The sequence below is a fragment of the Prionailurus bengalensis genome, chromosome B4 (genome assembly GCF_016509475.1).
Source record: "Prionailurus bengalensis isolate Pbe53 chromosome B4, Fcat_Pben_1.1_paternal_pri, whole genome shotgun sequence".
In the NCBI taxonomy this organism is placed as follows: Eukaryota; Metazoa; Chordata; class Mammalia; order Carnivora; family Felidae; genus Prionailurus; species Prionailurus bengalensis.
In genome coordinates this window covers 111548399-111561807 of record NC_057358.1, presented here as the reverse complement: position 1 = coordinate 111561807, position 13409 = coordinate 111548399, and the positions used below count along the sequence as shown (strand labels likewise).

Genomic DNA, 13409 nt, shown 5'->3' with positions numbered 1-13409 from the left:
TGTGCGCAGGTTTTATTTCCTTTGTAGAATAGATGATAACATCAGTTTCCATCAGATTTGGTTACATGTGATTTTTATTAAGTGAATCCTGTTTTCCACTGACTTTTATTTATTTATGTATTTTATTATATTTTTCCCCCCACTGACTTTTATTTTTAAATGGAGCTAGGTTTTCTTGGTGAATATCCTTAGTTTGCTGGGCTAGAAATCTTGTGAGCAGTGCTCGAAAGTCTCCCCAAACTCAGAATATTTTATTTGTTTGTTTCTATTGATTTGAGGCACTTTTTCAGCTATACACTTACTTGCAGAATCCTAGCTATCTCCTCCAAACTTTCTTTGTCTCTTGCTGTTATTATTTCTTAGATCACAGAGTTCCAAAGGATCCAGTCCTTCCACGTTCTCTGCTCCTCAGACCCCCCTCGTATCTCCTCTTTGGGAGCCATTATGTAACAGAATTGTGTTACAGTGTCTTACCTTGTCCCCATAGGTGGGGACGTCTTGTGGTTCACTTGGACCACTTCTGTTTGAAGCTTCAGGTTCAGTAAAGTGGATCTGTGCCCTACTTTGTCCATTCTGTAAAATTATATTATGTAAAATGAATTCATTTTGAGTGATGTCTAGTATCAGGCAAATTACCATGCTGAGAAATGTTATTCCAAATTCTGAAATATGAACTTTGGGATAATAATTAATAACTTAATGAAATTTGGGGATGATAAATAATTACAATAATTTCTTATCTGAAACAGAATTGGAAATGCATTATTAATATAAAGTGAAGACAGTTGTGTGCTTGGGAAAATCAATGGAAAATTTGAAAAATTTGACTAAGAAATGTACTCTCCCAGATTTGTACTTTTAGAAAATTCTGTGTACTTTCTGTATAATTCAGTACACAGTAAAATTACTGAAAAAAAATCAAGATGTTAGTGCTATTTAAAAAGTTATGTTGTTCTTTTTTTAAGAAATCATTTATATGTGTGAGTATTCTGTGAAGTATAAATGCATAAAACTATGGCTATTTACTGGGGCACCTGGGTGGCTCAGTCAGTTGAGCATCTGACTCTTGGTTTCAGCTCAGGTCATCATCTTCTAGCTTCATGGGTTCGAGCCCTGCATTGGGCTCTGCACTGGCAGTACAGAGCCTGTTTGGGATTCTCTCTCTCTCTCTCTCTCTCTCTCTCTCTCTCTGTCCCTCCCCCACTCACAATGGCACTGTCTGTCTCAAAATAAACAAACAAAAATAAATAAATAAATAAAATCCACTTAAAGAAAAAAAAAGCTATGGCTATTTACATTTTGGGCATGAATATATCAGAGGGTCACAGCCTTTACTCCCACCTCTGGGAAAAACAGTCACTTTCTGGTATACAATTAAGTGACATGAACAATCTCAATGCAAATAAGAGTATCGTTAAAGAAATACATCGCCATTTTTCAAATTGAGTATACTAATAGGTTTACCAAACAGAATTGAGAAAAAAAAATTAATTTCAAATAAATGATAAAATAAATTATCTCTTCTCTGAAGTATACTTAAAACTCTGTATTTAGAGAGCAACAATTTTCTCTGAGATGTATTATTAACATTTTAATAAAGTGTTAACATCTTTTTATTTGTGCGACTGAGCTAGTACTATTTTAACTATTCGTTAGTCAACGGAAATGACATCCGTGGAGTTTGTATCTCAGACTATGTTTTGTTTATTTTTAGTTTTTGCTTTGGCACTTCCTCCAGGCAGTTCTCTCGGCAACTGTGACGTCGGTCCTGCCTGTCGTGTGTCTTACGCAGTTAAGCTCTTCCATTCTTTCATGCAGATATTCTAGCTCTTGTATCTAGCCCTTGTATCTAGCCATTAACTTATATAATATTTCCAATAGCATTTTTAGTCAATTTTTTTCCCTAAACGCAAGAAGGATTGAGATTTTATGAGAATCTAGGCAATGAATTTTAAATGGAAAAAAAAATCAGAATGTACTAAAAGTTTTTGTCTTTTCCTCCTGCCTCTATCCCTGCTGGCGCCAAAATATTTCTCACACCAGTACGGGAGATTTGGATCTGGCCATGATAAGTAGAATTTGTTTTTTTTAACTTTGTTTCTGGTATACCTGGCACAAGAGCATCTGGAGTACTGGTCGACTGTACATGGAAACTGTGGCCAAAACCACACTTGTTATGATGAATAAAAAGGCCAGTACATATGGAACCATTTACTCTTTGGCCATGGGTCAGCAGGCCCCAGTTGAGTGACCCTTGGGAAGGAATAGAAGATCGCTCAGAGAACTAAGCACAGATGCGCTGGATTTCTGCAGGACTCGAGCTCAGGGTGGTGAGCCTTGTGTTAGTGTCATGAAGGGAAGTGATTCAGCCTATGAGGAGTGGGCTCAATAAGCATCGTTCATTCATTTCTCAAAAATGAATGTTCCAGGTCCTAGTGGAAGCAGGAGTCTGGGGAGAAGGATGCATGTAGGTTATAATGGTAAGCAACAGATATCATGGGGAATTACATGGTACGGTCAGAGTATGAATTGGGGGCATTTGACTACATCAAGTGTGGGGGGTAAGGTGGAATCACAGAACATTCCCCTGCAAAGACATTTGACTTGTCTTCCTATTCAAAATGTCGTCCACGCGTGGTTTGCTTGAGCATTACCAGGAACCTTCTTAGAAATGCAGATTCTCCAGTCCTATCTTAGACCTGCTGAGTTAGACTCTGCATTTTAATAAGATTTACATTGAAATATGGGAAACACTGATCTGAAGCTTTAGCTGAACTTGAGATGAGAGGGTTAGAAGTACTGGAGGGTCCTAGACAGAGGGAACTGTGTGTGTAGAGACTGGCTCGCAGGGGAGCTGATATGCCTGAGGGACTGAAAAGAAGGCTGGAGCCCAGGGACGGATGGGACCATGTAGTATCCTGGCGGCCAAGAGAGGAGTGTTTCAAGGAAATGGTAATATCAACATAGCTGAAAGCCAAAAGAAGGACTGGAAAATGTTTGATGAGTTTAGCAGAGATTTGGAGGGCTTTTTCGATGGACTAATACAGGTGCAAACCAGTGTGAAGTGAGTTGGACAGTGACTACAAGGGGAAGGGTGAGCAAAAGAGACAGCTAGAATAGATTATTCTTTCCTTTTTATTCAATACATGTGCTGAGCATTGTTATATACCAAGCAGTGAGAATGTACAGATGAAAGACTAAGTCCAAAAATAGTGATATATGCCTAAGTTGCTATGGGAGTGCATGAGCAGAGTGGCTAAATAAGGAATGTGTGTGTGTATGTGTGTGTGCGCACAAGCACACATATGTATGTGCAGACTAGAAAATTAGGATTGGGGACAGAAACTTTAATCAGAAATAACCTCCAAAACAGGGCTGAAACTTGAGCAGATTCTTTAAGAATTTTTCTGATACAGGGAGCAAGGACAGAGCTCAGTTTCTACATAGACCAGAAGGCTTGAGAGGGGATGGTGAATTCAGAAAACTGTGGACATTCCTGGTTGGCTGGATCGTGAATGACCTTGAATACCATTTGAAGCTTTTTGAATTCACCCTAAGAATCTTTGGAGGACCAGTGAAGGATTTTAAGCAGGAGAGTGATGAGCAAATCTGAATTTCAGAATACTCTGAAAATGTGTTAAGGGAGGGAGAAGAGGGAGGTGAGACTGGGGGCATAGAAAATTAGGGGGCAGTTGCAGTGGTAATCCAGATACAAAGTGAGGAGTTCTTGGTCTAGACGAGTAACATAGGGAATGAAGAAGAGGTGGCTGATCTTAAATTTGGAGCTGCTGGCTAAATAATGGCATGTTTACCAAGTTAGGAAATAGACATCGGTTGGGTATGGAGCATCCAGTCCAGATATAGATTTGAGAATCTTTAATTGATTGATCAAGCCATAAGGTTGCACAGGGCAATCCCTAAACTTCACTCTGTAGTAAATACTGTAGTGATTATGATGAACAGATGACCAGCATTAATCTTACCCCATTCCTCAAGAGGGATCATTAGCAGACTGTTCTCTTTGAGAGATACTGGTTATCTGATACATACTGTGACTAAAATATGGAACAGATAAAACTGGTCATGTTTGACGGCTGTAAGTATTGGACCTGCTTTAGTGGTGGCACAGCTTCCTCTTTAAGAACTTCCTGCCTCTTCGTGTGTGTGCGTGTGGGAGTGCACGTCCGCACACAGATTATCCTGGTTGCTAACCACTCTTTTACACAGAGAATCTGGTTTATGTTCTCTTTGACTCATGGCACCTGTGAAAAGTATGTTTGAATTTTATGATAGTATTTGTTTTTTCCAGGAGGATATTAAGTCGTTTATTAATTGTGCATGATAATGGATGATACATAAATGTCAGTCCCATCTATACTTTTATCTGATACCATAATTCAATTTGGATATATTGCATAGGATGTGCCAACAATCATATTAATCACCAAATAAACTCTGTGACTTTCCTTGGGTGACCCTTTCACCATGAACTCCAGGTCACAACACATCAACTGTCAGTTCAACTACGCCAAAGTTTTTGGAGACTGTGGCTTCCATGTCCAGGCACATCACAAATAAATCTCAAATGGAACCTGGTATCACTCTGAAGGAATTCTAACTTTACATTATTGAGGTAGTTTACCAAGGTGGCTTCCGAGTAAGCTAACTTTACACACCCCTTTTTAAAAAAGACACATTGACTCAGCACCGTGATCAGACTATTGCATTTAGCAATTTGCAGCATGGCTGCAACAAAACAAAACAACACAAAACAACAAAAACACCCTACATTAAAACCCTTTCTTGGAATGCCTTATATTGTCCACATGACAGAAAGTAAAACAACCTGTATATAATTAATCACAAATAGTCTTCGACTTTTCTGCCCATACACATAAGCATTGTCTAAAACATTTCTCTGTAACTGCTAGGCCCTGCTACCACTGTGCTTGGCTGAGTTCATAAATCTCTTGTAACCAGTAGCTTCCCTGTCACTTTTCTGGCTTTCCTCTCCTGCTAAGCTTGATTTCCTGGCAGTAATTAAAACCTTCTGCCACTGCCATAGCTACTGCTGCTGCTGGAACCACCATAGCCACCTTGGTTTCGTGGTTTGGCAAAGTATTGGCCTCTACCACCATAGTGGCCAGAGCTTCTGCCTCCAAAATGTCCTCCTTTTCTGGGTCCAGAATTTAAAGATTGTTGTAGTTACCCAAACCACCGCAGCTCCTGCCACCCCTAAAATGACTTTCCATCATTATCAAATGCAGTCTAGCCATCCCCTCTGCCGCCATAACCACTACCACTTTGATAGCCACCAAAGCCACCTGACCAATGGATATTTCCTCCATGACCAAAGTTTCATTCCCACGAAAACCACCTTCGCGACCACCACCAAAGTTTCCTGAACCACTTTGCCATCTTTGGCTGGATGAAGCAGTAGCCATCTTTTGCTTAGATAGGGCTCCTCTTAGTTGTGGCCATTCACAGTGTGGTGTTTTTGAATGACAGTCTTGTCTACGGAGTCATGGTCATGAAAGGCTACAAAAGCAAAGTCCCTCTTGTTGCCACTGTCTCTGTCAGTCATGATGTCAGTCATTTCAACTTTTTCATACTGTTCAGAATAATCTCTTAGGTGATATTCTTCAATGTCTTCTCGAATGCCACCAACAATCTTTTTCACAAGTGGACACCAAGTCTCTGAGAATCTTCTCTTGAGAGAGCGCTCTTTGGTTCCACAATTCTTGCATCCACTTTGTGTGGCCTTGCATTTGTGGCTGCATCTACCACGGTGGCATATGTGACAAACCCAGAGCATCTGCAGTGCTTGGTGTTTGGATCTCTCATTACCACACAGTCCGTGAGCGTTCCCCATTGCTCAGAATGGCTCCTCAGACTCTCATCGGTTGTTTCAAAGTTCACATCTCCAATAAAGAGCTTCCATAGCTGTCGGGACTCTTGGAGACTCTGACTTAGGCATGATGGGACAGGAAGGGAGACCTTAATGCTTACTCAGCAGTGTCTAGGGGTAGAAAGTGAGTTTTGTCACAGTATTTGAAAGTTATTTCTTTCAATTACCATGGGGGGGGGAATTAGTTAAAAAGTATGGTAATTAGTTAAAAAGAAAAAAAAATCTTTGTCTATAAATGCAGTCATTATTTTTATTGTATTTGGCTTCTGGATTTCTTCCACCAGCAAAATAAGAAAGGGGGAAACACCCACATCTTTCGACACACAAAAATGTAACAAAGAAAAATATTGTATCTCTATCAAAGAGTACACTGTTATCATAACATCTTATTTTCAGTTATTTATAATGAAATATCTGTTACTGATGGTCTACTCATAAGCTATTATTCCTGGAGGTTTTATGCCATAATTTTCAACTACATCCAGTTATATAATCTTCATCAAGGGGTTAAATATTTTAGATGAGATTCATACATTTAAATGTTTGATGTTAGATTGGCTTCCTGTATTAAAATCAGGAAACCATTTTTTATCCATTAAAACGAAGAGACCAAATTTTTAAATAGGTGTTGTATCTTTGCCTACTAAATTTCTTTTAAAAATATTGCATACATTTTTCAGGCAACTGCCTGACAATGGAAAACTTGTTTGTTTGTTTGTTTTCTTTTTTAAAATTACATCTGCAAATGTCTTAATATTTTATTTTGATTTGTCAAACAGTGATTTTAATTTTACATGTGCATGCAGCATATACTTATTTACCATCAGATAGCATTTATTTACTATGGTTCATTCATTTATTTATTGAAATGCAACCAGCCCTTATATGGCTTATTATTTCATTTGAGAAACCAGACATATAAAGAGGAGTATAAAAGAGATCCTTGGAGTATAATAGATAGATAAATATCTTTAATTCAACAAATTTTATTAATTTGTGTGACCCTTACACCTTATTCAGCAAAGTGTCACTGTGTAAAGAAAGGTAGCTATGGCTTCTGCCCTTCTAGAAGCTTGTAACTTAGATTGTATAAGATTTGGGACAGGACATAAGATGATACTGATGATGGTAGGTAAGTGAATACAAACTGAATATTAAACTCTTCTATATTATTTATTTACTTATTTATTTATTATTTAAATGTTTATTTCTGAGAGAGAGACAAGAGTGTGAGCACGTGAGGGGCAGAGAGAGAGAGAGGGAGGCACAGAACCCAAAGCAGTCTCTGGGCTCTCAGCCTGACATGGGCCTCAAACCCACGAACTGCAGGATCGTGACCTGAGCCGAAGTCGGACGCTTAACTAGCTGAGCCACCCAGGTGCCCCTGTATTAAACTCTTTACCTACATTTTCACAACAACCTTATGATGTAGTTCAATATTGTCTTCTTCATTTTATAAGTGAGGAAACTAAGGCCTAGACAGGTCAAGTAATTTGTCCCATGTCATACAGTTAATACACAGAAGATACAGGGTTAACGGTCTGTGTGACTTGATGTCCCATTCACATGGCCACCATATTATAGCATAGAAAATTACATGATGTTACAAATAGCAGAAATGCAAGGAAAAATTGTTAATTGTCTTAAGAAGTAAAATTGAATTTTTATAGAGATTTAAATGAAGGGCAAATTTCATCTATTTGGGGAAGATAAGGAAAGACTTCACTATTTAGCAGATGCAAATTAAAGTCAACTAATACAATGTACACTGTGTATACTGAATTCTCATAGAAAGCTTTCACTCTCTGTTTTTTGAAAGGTTTAATGAATGATAAATAGACAGAAGAGTGGTTCTCATACCCAGCTGTGAATATATATAACTGTTATAATCACAGTTATTGTTAATTGTACTATAATATTCACATTATGCTACATGATGAATAGAACAATAAATAAATAAATACAATATTTGCTCTCTAAAAGATGTTCTGTAAAGCTTGCCAGTTTTCTGAATTGTAGCTTTGTTAAATGATTGGATAAATTCTTGTCTTAAAATTGCCTCTTCGTAGCATTAAAAAAACAAATACAGTAAGGGAGCTAAAGTCTTATTCAAGTGAGCAAAGCATGATTTACTTTGTGTGTACAATTGAAAAGAATTATCTCATGACTTTGAACACACAGCTCACTTCTTTTGAATCTGGCACTTGACGAGTTTTGAGGAACAGAGAATAGAGCCTGTGAGAAGGAAACGGCATCATTTATCTCTGAGAATAACCAAGCTCAGGAAATAATTTTTCAAAAACATTTTCCAAATAATGCCCCTGATTCTAGGATAGCTTTATGTTTCACAAAAATACTGAGGATGGTTATTTGAGGATATACTTTGACTTGTTGATCTGGTTGGCTTTTTGTGTACAGATCTTTCTCGACTTCCCAACACTGTTACATCCTGATAAACTGCATTTAATACACCTAACCTGCCAAACATCATAGCTCAGCCTTGCCTATCTTAATTGTGCTAACTCCACATTAGCCTGCGGTTGGGCAAAATCATCTAACACAAAGCCTATTTTATAATGAGTTGTTGAATATCTTATGTAAGTTATTGAATATTGTACTGAAAACGAAAAACAGAATGGTTGAAAGTGTATCAGGTGTTTACCGTTGACATTGTGTGACTGACTGGGAGCTGTGGCTCATTGCCCTTGCCCAGAATCACCAGTGAGCATCATACCCCATGTATGTTGATAGCCCAGGAAAAGATCAAAATTTAAAATCTGAATTGTGATTCTACTGAATGTGTATTGCTGGTACACCATCATAAATTTGAAAAATTGTAATTTGAAACATCATCGTAAATTGGGCACTGTCTGAATAACTATTATGATACTAACATGGTAGTGATATATTTGCTTTTGAGGCACATATGTTAAGATTGAAATGATACAGAGAATACAGAATAACATGAAATTAATAAAACATTACATGGCATTTTTGGAATGTCATGTTTGTAGATAGGGTGGCTCAATGTCATTACGACGTTAATTCTCCTGAATAAATCTACAAATTCAAGGCAATTCTAATAAACCTCCCAGTAAGATTTTTTTTTAAAGATTTATTTATTTTTGAGAGAAAGCACAAACTGGGAAGGGGTGGTAGAGGGTACAGAAGATCCAAGGCAGGCAGGCTCTGTGCTGACAACAGTGAGCACGATGTGGGGCTCGAACTCAAAAACCATGAGATTAAGACTTGAGCCGAAGTCGGATGCTCAATCAACGGAGCCACCCAGGTGCACCACGCACCCCCCCCCCCGCTTTTTTTTTTTTTAACATTTATTTATTTTCCTCCCAGTAAGATTTTTAATGAAACCTAAAACGTTGGTTTTAAAGCTCATATGGAAGAGGAAGGGCCAAAAATAGCCAATTTTTGGAACAGGACAGTTTTGAAGAAATTTGAGGATTGGAGATTCATTAAGCTCTAAATGTGGTATTGTTACAGGGAGACAGAGAGCCCACAATGGGGAGCACATAAACAGAGGCACACAATTACAGATGGTCGGTCGTGAAAGGCCCGGCTTTGCAGACACATGAAGATGGACTGGTCACTAAATAGACCGTTCAGTAGATGCTGCTGGGACAACTGGCTAATTGGGAAAAAATATATGAGTATTTTCTTACTTTTAGCCACAAACAAAATCAATACCAGAGGGGTTAAAGGCCTAAATGCAAAAAACAACACTCAGAACATCTAAAAGAAAACAGGAGAATATACTTACACATTCCTAGTGGGCAAGGATTCCTTCAACACAATACAAAATGCAAAAATTACAAAGGAAGATTTAGCAAATCTGACTACATTTAAAACAAAAACTTGTATGAATAAAGACAATCCCATAAAATAGAAATGAAGACAAACCACAGAGTAGGAGACATATTATACATATAAACAACAAAGTACTGGTATCCAGAATGTATAAAGAACTCTTAAATTAGGAAGAAGAGAGGTAGACCAATTAAAAAGTGGACAGAGGGTTTAAACAGACAATTTACAGAAGAATGATAATATACATATAAAATATACTCGAGTTACCAGTAATCGTGGAAATGCACAGTGAAATGAAAACCATGGAATTCCATTTCCTGGCCATAATTTTGTTAAAATTTAAAATGTCTAACAATCAAATACTTATTTTGTAAAAAAAAAGGGGAGATTGTCTTCTCATATGAGAATAAGTCTGGGTAATATTTCGGAAAATATGTGGTAAAACTATGACTTTTCCAGTCTAGAGAAACGGTTGCACCTGTATACAGGAGACATTTATAAGACTGCTCGTTGTAACCCTTAATGCGAGTAGAAAGAATGTATAAATTGTAGATTAGTCGATCAGTGGAATAGTATTTGACAGTGAAAGTGAACTAGACTTGGCTGCATCACCATAGACAAATCAAAAACTGTTGATTTACAAAAAGTTCTAAAAGGATATAATACAGTAGCATTGCATTTTTTAAATGTGTAGTTCTAATACATGCAAAAGTTGTACTATTATTTAGGGATGTCTACAGATGTGGTAAAAAGTAAAGGGACATGAGTTGGGATGATAGATAACATATTCAAGATGGTGTTATCTTTTAAAAGGGAAAGGAAAGAAGATAGATCAGAAAAGGGTCCGCTTCCTTTCTTAAGGTTGCTTTAATATTCTCTAAACATTTTTACTGAAAATTTTAAAGCATAGTTGGCACTTTTTAAAAAGACAGTTGCTAGTTGGATAAAAGAGAAGGATTACTGATTCATCCAAAAATGTTAGTAATGGGGCACCCGTTAAGCATCTGACTCTTGATCTCAGCTCGGGACCTGATCTCAGGATTGTAAGTTCAAGCCCCACATTGGGCTCCATGCTGGGCATGGAGCCTACCTAAAGAAATGTTAGGATTGCAGTGAGGTTGCGTTTCTTATTCACTCATGTTTTAATTTCTCTCGGTTGCTGTTGTGCACACAGAGAAGGGCAGTTTTCTAAAAGGTGAACAGATGGCTCTTTTGAGACATGTGGGTGAAACTAAACCAAATATGGCTTTCCACGTCAAACTTCCATTTTCTCCAAGATGTAATACTTGAATATAAAATATCTTTAAGAAACACATCATTGTATAATATAAGCTATTACCTGCCTCAAAATTTAGATACACGCACATGCACGCACCTTTTTTAAACAAAGAGTGAAGTGTCATAGTTTGCGTTTGCCTAATCATGTAAGAGTTAAATCGTATAAGGCCGTTTTTGTACAGATTTTATATGTCCTCGTTGTATCCTGCAAGTTCGTGTATCCTTCAAAGTTAATAAGCTTCTCTAGAGATGAGAATGAAGATTAAAGACAAAGACAGACAGTTGATTTGTTGCCACAGCTGCCTTTTCCAAGGGGATTGAATTAAACATTCAGATGTTATAGTTGATAGCTGCATGGGGATGTGTTTTTCAAGTCTTCTGACAAAAACAAAATTTCCAATTTGGTTTGAAGAAGAAAAATCAAAACCCTCTGTAAAACCTTATCCCTGAAGCCTGAAGGCTCTTTCTTTGAAGAAAAGACATATGATTTCTCCCAAGGGACAAGCAGAAGTCTTTGTCAGCTCAGCCAATTTAGTTTGGGAGACACAAATTTCACATGACATTCTCTGATTTTATCCAAGAGATACTCTTAAGCCAGTAAGACTGGCACAGGTGGGTATGTTTTTACAAGGTTATACAATACACTGTGCAGATGTACACAATAGAAGAGATGTGGTTACCTCCTTCAGGATTTCCTTCCTAGCAATTTTAGAAATTGCGAATGAATCTTGTGCTGTGGTCCTGTGACAATCCCACATGGGTGACTCTATAGCTCCTTTTTCTGTTTTCCTGATTGGTTTATCTACTCCTGTTAGCACAGGCTTCTGATCTGAAGGAAAGAGCTAAAGATAGAGCAACACTCTGAGTCACTTCTGAAAGACAGCCATTTTCTCTCTGTCAGGAATCTCAGATGAACCCAGTGACTGTCTGAATCCTTTGTGCTGATGGTAAACTCTGTGTAAAGCCTCCTACTCTTTGGCCACCACTTCCTCCAGTCCTCCAATTTTGATAATTCATCAACTCTAAAAGGGTCTCCGATCCATTGAGCCTCCTGCCTTGTCACTGCCCACCTCCTGTGTCTGCGTCCCTCTCCTTTTCCTCAGATTCTGTAGTCCATTATTACGGCCATGCTCTTGTCCCTTCCTCCCTCTGTTGTACTCACCCAGCAATTTTCAACCTGGTTAAATCTATTTCTTTGCCTACTCTGCCCTAACACCCAAGCAACTGATTTTGACTAGACAGTCATGCTGACTGATTGTACCTTAAATGTATTTACACAAAGTTCCAGGGCACTCAGCACTGCCTAGCCAACTCATTCACTGAGTAGCTATCACCTCACGGCCCTGTGACATCAGTGCTCTCCTTCTGCTACTAGATCTTTTCCATCATCTTTAAAAAGGAAAACTTCATCTGACCCCTTTTCCTTCTCCAGCTCCTGTCTCGTTGCTCTGTTCCCCTTTAAAGCAGAGCTCCCCAAAAGAGCTGCCTATATTCAATCTTTATTTCGTCATTTTCCACTCTTCTGAATCCACCTCAATTAAATTTTTGGCCCCACCATTCTGCTTGTGTCACGGCCCCAGTGATCCATCTATCTCAGGCTTCCTACAGCACTTGGTCCTGGTGACCCCTCCTTCTCCTTGAAAGTCTTCCATCACTTGGATCACCACCCTTCCCACGTCATGAGCCACTAGTCACCTTTCCTGCTCCTTCTCTTCCTGCCTTTTGAAGTCTTTGCAACTCTTCTCTTGTTTGACTCCCCCACCCAAGTGATCATAGGCCCATGGCTATAATATTTATATGCTGAGCACCCCAACTTCAAGGAGACAGAAGCTCCTATACTTGGGACTTTTCCCAGACCTTGCTCTGTGTATCTCTTCATCTGGCTGTTCATTTATAAAAACTGGTAAATAGATACCACTTATCACTCTCCACAACTTCTCCACAGAAATCTAGAATCCTATACTTCCAGTGGCATTCATGACTATTCCCTTTGGAAGTGTCTCAAACTTGAGATGCTTAAAATTTATGTTCTACCTCTCCTACTAAAAAAAAAAAAAATACATCATCAATGAAGCTACATTGTAAGATAGCACGTTACCCAGCCTTCTCTTCATAGCCCTGGTGATTACCTGACATTACGTCACATATCTGTATATTTATTTTCTTGTTTCACCCACTTGATTATAACCCCATGTTGACAGGATCTCATTTATTCATTCCTTATAGTAGGCAGCATAACGATCCTTTAAAGATGTCCATGTTTCTATTCCCAGAATATGTGAATGTGTTTTCTTACATGGCAAAAGAGACTTTGCAAACGTGATGACGTTAAGGATCTTGAGTTGGGGAGATTATCCTGGATTATTCGGGTGGGCCCAATACAATCACTGGGTTGCCTGTA

At 38.3% G+C, this 13409-nt stretch overlaps 1 protein-coding gene and 1 pseudogene across 2 annotated transcripts in view; one reads left to right on the top strand and one right to left on the bottom strand.

Annotated features, from left to right (window-relative positions):
* Positions 1-13409, top strand: part of POC1B (POC1 centriolar protein B) — a 96238-nt gene that overhangs the window by 69666 nt on the left and 13163 nt on the right. The window lies entirely within an intron of this gene.
* Positions 5027-6231, bottom strand: LOC122472455 (annotated as a pseudogene).